Here is a 7,792-nt window from a genome sequence, read left to right as displayed (position 1 = left end):
TATCTGATGCTATTGCTCATCTCCTATCATATTACATTTGTTAATCTCTGTTTCTATTTTTACAGCTCACATATTGAGGAATAAATGTCAATGGAAAATCAAACTTGCTCTGAAACTACTTTATTCTCTCGGACTCTCAGTGATCCACAATTCCAAATTTTCCTCTTTCCTAGTGTTTTTATGCTATTTATTTTAACACCTTAGTGGGGAACATTGGTGATCTGTGTTGTATAAGGGCTGATCCTTGCCTCAACACAGCCATGTACTTTTTTTTGTTCCATTATCCCTCTCAGTATCTCTTAATTCCTCCAGCCACAGTCCCTATGATGCTTGTGAATTTCCTAGTAGAGGTGAAAAGAATTTCTGTCAATGGCTGCATTGCCAGATCTTCTTTGTCTCATGGCTGGTTGTAGTGAATATTTCATTCTGGCAGCAATGGCTCATGCCGATTATGGGCTATATGTAATCCACTGCATTATATGAGATTATGAAAATATGTCTGCAGTCAGCTAGTGATTGGTGCATGGATTGTGGGTTATATGGCTTGATAACACTCTTCCCTTATTAAATGCACATTTCTGTGGGCCAAACCAAAATCACCATTTCAGCTGTGAGCCTCCTCCAGTATTAGACCTATCGTGCACTGACACCTTCACCAATAAACTGTTGCTTCATACCACTGCAATGTTTGGTAGGACTCATCACCTTCTCTGTTAACTAGTCTCTTACATTCACATCATCTCCACCATCCTGAGGATACGCTCTGCGGAGGGCAGACATAACCTTCTCCACCTGCAGCTCCCACCTGATTGTTGTTGTTTTATTCTACAGCACTGGCTTGTTCCGGTATCTGAGACCCAACTCAGCATCTCAGAGTTTTGGACAGACTGTTTTCCATCCAGTACAGATGCTTAACGCCCATGTTAACCCCATCATCTACAGCCTGAAAAACAGGAAGTTGAAGGCAGCTCTGGGGAAAATATTAGAGAAATTCAGATTCCTGTAAGTAACATTAGTCTTGATAATTGAATCTATGAAAAGATCAGTGAAGAAATGTCAGCCAGTGGTTGCAATGTTCTGACTTCTTGCGAATACATAATGATGTATGCAGCGTGGGGCTTATCTGTATATTTTAGTAATACTGTATGTTGACCTGAAGTTATTGGGAATGCCTACTATGTGACTTTTCCTGGGTTTATCCAAGAGTTGTTTCTGGGAAAGAAGCAGAAGGCAAAACATGACCAATTATAAGACTACTTTTCAGAAAACACTTAGCGGTTATTGCAGAAAAATGGGAGAGCCATTGGACTCGATACAGTTTCAATATTCTGTAGAGCCCACCAAACTGGATTTGGACTAGCAGGGCCCCAAACCCCAGGAACTGATAAGACAAAGGTATGCTGCTGCATAGAAAGGCAGTTTTTCTGTCTCTAGAGAAGTAGATATTCAAGTTTCTACTAGTGTGTGTGAAGAAAGTGGACCTTCCTTAGCTTCTTTGGGGGTTGGTGAGGTTGTTTGTTTTTTTACAATCCCTTTTTGTTTTCTATTTATGTTTATTACTAATGTCAAGAATAAAAACTACTTTGTTTTAAGAAGGTTGTCTGGTCCCTGGATTCTCTCTGTTCACAAAGATCCCAAGGAAGAACGCAAGCATTGAACCCTGTTGGTAAAGACTGCTAATACACAGAATGCTGTATCCCAGGATTGGTTTAAGAGTCAGAGAGCTGCATGATTCCACTCCAGCAGATGTAAATGCACAAGGCCTGACTCCTGAAGTAGTGACTCAAAGAACCAGAAAGGGGACAGAGCTGAAGCTAGTCGTGTAATCATGTAATCATGACACTTGGAATTGTGCTTATATGATTTTGTCCAGGATTGTGTTTGTTTTTTTTTCTTTCTTTTCTTTCTTATTTTGAACTGAAGAAAAATGCCATTCTACCCAAAATCTTTTTTCTGGCTCTCAGTCATGTATGGATGTGACAGTCTGTATCCCTATATTCACTCTTTTATAGATTTTGTACAAAGGATGCCTTATGAGATTATCATTCAAAATTCATAATTTGCAGATTCATTATATCCTGGTAAAATATGTGTGAAAACATTTTATGTAAGTTACACTATTCTACTGTATAACATTACTGAGACATTACTGAGACATATTCCAAGTTTAGAAAGCAGGCACAAACCAGTTCCTCAAAGGCAAAAGACAAACTGATGCCTCAGCCTAGTGTCAACAACATTAAATAGACTATCACCTTGGTTAAGTGGCCGTTCTTTGGCAGGAAAAAGATTCTGAGGAAAATCCACATTTTGATAAAGAGACATCTGGAGGTTCCCATCCCCACAGACTTCTGTCCACTGAAGCTCAGCTGGACATGATTTTCAAAGAAAAGAATCTATAAGAAAGGGGAATAGATGCCCCAAAATCCCTTTCTCTCTGCCCACGGTATCAACGCCTGAAGGACAAGGAAATTAATACTGAACTGGAATCCCAGCAGTAAGACCGCTGAAGCATTTGGTGAGAGAGACCTTTCCTTTGAATTCTTTAACTTGTTAGGTTAGGTGTTTAATTGTGTTTTAACTCTTATTTTCATGTAACGATTCTGACTTTTATTCGCTCATCACTTTTACTCACTAAATATCTATCTGTAGTTATAAACTTGTTCTATTTTTTTTATCAATCAGTGTGTGTTTGGACTGAAGTATTTCGGGAACTCCATTTGAGAAAGAAGGTTTGCGCAGATCATTTTCTATTAATGAATGACAGATTTTATATGTGCTTGTATTGTCCAGGAGTGTGCTGGGCAGTACAAGATTGCACATTTCTTGGGAAAAGTCTGGGAATTGGCAGTTTGCTTGTTTTGCCCTGCAATGTAATTCATGAGTGGCTTGGTATAACACTCATGCAGGATAGCTGGGGTGATTGACATGCTGGAGGCTGTGTGTGGCACACCAGGAGTAGTTGCTCTCAGAGCAAAGCCATGTAAAAGACACCCCAGGTTGGAAATTTTGAGGGACACAGCTTTCCCTCAGTTATCGCATTCTGGATAATGTCACAATGGGATTTATTAGTATATCATTTTTCGCAGTAGTGAGCATAAAGTAAATAAATCACCTACATATTTCACATGGACCTCAAATATCTGTAAAGGACAGTTTTTGAAATGTGCCCTCAAGGCCAACAGATATTTTTGTTAAAGGGTAAGGATTAAAGATTAGGAGTTCAGTTACAGGAGAAGAAGCAGTGAGACTTTTTTTTCTACTAAAGGGGCTGCAACTTGGGTGCTCCTGATGACAAAAGCAACGTGGAAATAAAAAAATAGAGCTGGTCAGACTGGTCTTTTTTTCCCATGGAAAATTTCAATTAAAATGTTTTATTGAAATTTTCCATTAAAGATTAAACTTTTTTTGCTGAAAAGGCAAAATAAATAAATAACACATAAATAAACCTTTCTGCAAAATGTCTGGGCAGAAAAAGGAAATATTTCAGTCAAACACAAAATTATCCAACCAAAAATTAAAATATTTTGGCTAAAATCCGTGGTGAAATTTTTCATTCTGGTGGCCTCATGCTTCAGTTATTCTCCAGGGACCAGGCTTTCTTGTCAAACTTCATCTCCAGTCTACCCATCATCCTCTGATCCCACGCAGTCACCACCAGCCCCTGATGAGTGATATTCCAGAGGTACGGCAGCCTCATCCCATCAACATTCTCCAACTGTGAACATTTCCACTCATTTCTCAACTCTCTGAGGCTTGTTTTCATGACAATCTTTAAATGTAGCAGAAGCACTGAAGACCATGTAGCACAGTTCTTTACACTGCAGAATGCCAGTTTGTACCGCTCTATTTGTGTCCATCTTTTGTTCACTTTTATATACATTGTGCAACCAAATAAGTTGGGTTTTTTCTTGAAATTCTTATAATATAGGCCTCTGATCAACAGGACTTGCTTCATTGATATCCATGGAGCTATTGCCACCTTACACCAACATAGATTAGCCTGTTTTTAGGTCAAATCCCTGGATTCTCCTCACTGGCAATTTTTAAATCCAGAATTGGTGTTTTTTTTTTTAATATTCTCTAATTCAAACAAAAGTTAATTTGGGGGCATTTTCATGGCCTTGTTATTCAGGAGGTCAGATTAGATGATCACGATGGCCCTTTCTTGCCTTATGATGCTTTAATTTATGAATTTACACTCTGTTATATATGGTCTATGGAACCTAATTCTCACTTACATTGACAGTAATTACATCATCTGACAGTGGAAAAGGGATTTAAATGGGAGTAAGTTATATTTAGGCCAGTTGTACACTACAGACTATACGGATATAAATAAGTCACTATGTGAATGGAGAGTTTCTCCAGTTTATATAGCTAATGCCTCTTGGAGAGGTGGATTAACTACTCCAACGGGAGAAGCTCTCCTATGGCCTAGTTCCATTTTAGAGCTGCATGTGAAGAATGCCCTTAGACTCAATCTGAGGTTTCTTAATATTACTGGAATGGAGGAAAATTGTCTTACAGTAGATTCACAAAGGATGTATGCATCTTTGCTGATACTTTTGGTTCCTAAATCCCGGAATCAAGCACCATTGGTACTCAGCTGCTGAAAATCTGTGGGCCTAAATTCACTCAGCACCTTGTTTTTTTCAGATGAATTTCCATAGGCAATTAGGGGTATGCATACTGCTCTGCAGTGTAGGTATTGGCACCTTAGTCCTGAGAAATTCATGAAGCAAGGAAGATGTTCTTCTGCCTGAATTGCTTATATGGCTGCAATTCTCCCCAAAGGTGCACCAGAATACTACCCACACTTAGTCTGAGGAAGTCTTGCCTGCGCTTGCCAAACACTAGATCCTGTGTCCACCAGCCACAGGCAACACAGTCATTCCCCTCTTAGCCCATGCAGGCTCCACTGTAGTGATAGCCATGCCCCAGCCATGGACCCTCCAAACTTCCCCTGGAGTATCCACTGCTAATTCCTGGACCTTCAAACATTCACCATTCCCAGTGAGCAGGACTCTCAATGGGTGCAAATCTCAAAACTCCATTGGTTTCATTGGACTAAGCTGAATTAGAGTAGCTCGGCCGGCCAATATTCCATGCATATGTTACCAGGTTACAAGAGTCCAGACATGCTAATGAAGGGATCATTCAATAGTATGATTCACAACTGACTTGCACTTTTGTAGCCAGTAATCTTTGTGAAAAGCCACCATGATTATCTCCTTAGCCAGTGATTTTGTAGGTGCCCAAAAGTTAGGGGTTACAATCCTCAGGCCTGGTCTCCACTACAAGTTTATCTTGAATTTAGCAGTTAAACCGATTTAACCCTGCACCCGTCCACAAAACAAAGTCCTTTACTCCTATATAAAGGGCTCTTAATATTAATATTTGTACTCCTCCCCTACAAGGGGAGTAGCACTGAAATTGGTATTGCCATTTCGAATTATGGTTAGTGGCTGCAATTCGATGGTATTGGCCTCTGGGAGCTATCCTACAGTGCACCTCTGTGACTGTTCTGACAGCAATCTAACTCGGATGCACTGGCCAGGTAGATAGGAAAAGCCTCATGAACTTTTGAATTTCATTTCCTGTGTTGCCAGCGTGGAGCGCTGATCAGCACAGGTGACCATGCAGTCCCAGAATCAAAAAAGAGCTCCAGCATGGACCGTACGGGAGATACTGAATCTGATCTCTGTATGGGGAGATGAACCTTTCTATCAGAACTCGTTCCAAAAGACAAAATGTCAAAACATTTGAAAAAATCTCCAGGCTATGATGGACAGAGGCCACAGCAGGGTCTCAACACAGTGCTGTGTGAAAGTTAAGGAGCTAAGACAAGCGTACCAGAAAGCCAAAGAATCAAATGGACGCTCATGGAGGGAGGGGCGACTGACGACTGTAGCTTTCCCACAATCCCACATTCTCCAAACATTTGAATTCTGGCTCAGCTCCCAAAGCTGAAGGGTCAAAAACATTGTTGCAGGTCGTTCAGTATATATGTCTTCAGCCACCTCTTCTCTTCTTTCCTTCTGTGAAAGCAAAGGGGAAAAAAACATTCTTGTTTTTCAGTGTCACCATATGTCTACTGGATGCTGCTGGCAGATGTGGTGCTGCAGTGCACACAGCAGCATCTCTTGCCTTGCCTTGCCTTGCTGACTGCAGACACGTACAGTAGGACTGATATCCATCTCATCGTCCCATGGGTGCACCTGGCTGGCCTAGATGAGTCGGCTGGGAGCACCTGGACAAAATGGGAATGATCACGGGAGATGAAGTTTGACAAGAAAGTCTGGTCCCTGGAGAATAATTGAAGCATGAGGCACCAGAATGAAAAATTCCACGTGGATTTTCAGCCAAAATATTTTAATTTTTGGCTGGATAATTTTGTATTTTGACTGAAATATTTCCTTTTTCAGCCCAGACATTTTGCAGGAAGATTTTTATTTATTTATTTATTTATTTTGCCTTTTCAGCAAAAAAAATTTAATCTTTTCATGGAAAATTTCAATAAAACATTTTTTAATTGAAATTTTCCATGGGAAAAAAAGACCAGTCTGACCAGCTCCATTTTAATTTCCATGTTGCTTTTGTCATCAGAAGCATCCAAGTTGCAGCCCCTTTGATAGAAAAGAAAGTCTCACTGCTTCTTCTCCCATAACTGAACTCCTAATCTTAATCCTTCCCCTTTAACAAAAATATCTGTTGCCCTTGAGGGCACATTTCAAAAACTATGTCCTTTATAGATATTTGAGGTCCGTGTGATATTATGTAGGTGATTTATTTACTTTATGCTCACTGCAAAAATGATATACTAGGTAAATCCCATTATGACATTACCCAGAATGCGATCTGGACTGAGGGACAGCTGTGTCCCCTCAAATTTCCAACCTGAGATGCCTTTTACCCAGCTTTGCTCTGAGAGCAACTACTCCTGGTCTGCTCACACACAGCCTCCAGCATGTCAAGCATCCCAGCTATCCTGCATGAGTGCTATTCCCAGCCACTCATGAATTACGCTGCAGGGCAAAACAAGCAAACTCCCAATCCCAGACTTTCCCCCAGAAATGTGCATCTTGTCCTACCCAGTATCCTCCTGGACAATACAAGCACATATAAAATCTGTCATTTCATTAATAGAAAATGATCTGCACAAACCTTCTTATCTCAAATGGAGTTCCCCAAATACTTCGATCCAAACACACACTGGATTTGATAAAAAAATAGCACAAGTTTATTAACTATAGATAGATTTTTAGTGATTACAAGTAATGAGACATAAAAGTCAGAATCAATTAAATGAAAATAAGAGTTAAAACACAATTAACACCTAACCTAACAACCTAAATAAATTCAAAGAAAAGGTCTCTCTCACCATATGCTTCAGCGGTTTTACTGGCTGAAATCCCAGTTTAGTGTTAATTTCCCTGTCCTTCAGGTGTTGTTGATACTGGGGGCAGAGAGAAAGGGCATTTTGGGGCATCTATTCCCCTTTCTTATAGTTCTCTTTTTCTTTGAAAATCATCTCCAGCTAAGCTTCAGCGGACAGAAGGTCTGTGGGGATGGGAACCTCCAGATGTCTCTTTATCAAAATGTGGATTTCTCCTCAGATCTTTTTTCCTGCCAAAGAACGGCCACTTAACCAGGTGATAGTCTATTTAATGTTGTTGACACTAGGCTGAGGCATCAGTTTGTCTTTTGCCTTTGAGGAACTGGTTTGTGCCTGCTTTTCTAAACTTGGAATATGTCTCAGTAATGTCTCAGTAATGTTATACAGTAGAAT

Source organism: Chelonoidis abingdonii, chromosome 14 (genome assembly GCF_003597395.2).
Source record: "Chelonoidis abingdonii isolate Lonesome George chromosome 14, CheloAbing_2.0, whole genome shotgun sequence".
Classification (NCBI taxonomy): domain Eukaryota; kingdom Metazoa; phylum Chordata; order Testudines; family Testudinidae; genus Chelonoidis; species Chelonoidis abingdonii.
Note: the sequence above shows the minus strand (reverse complement) of the source record.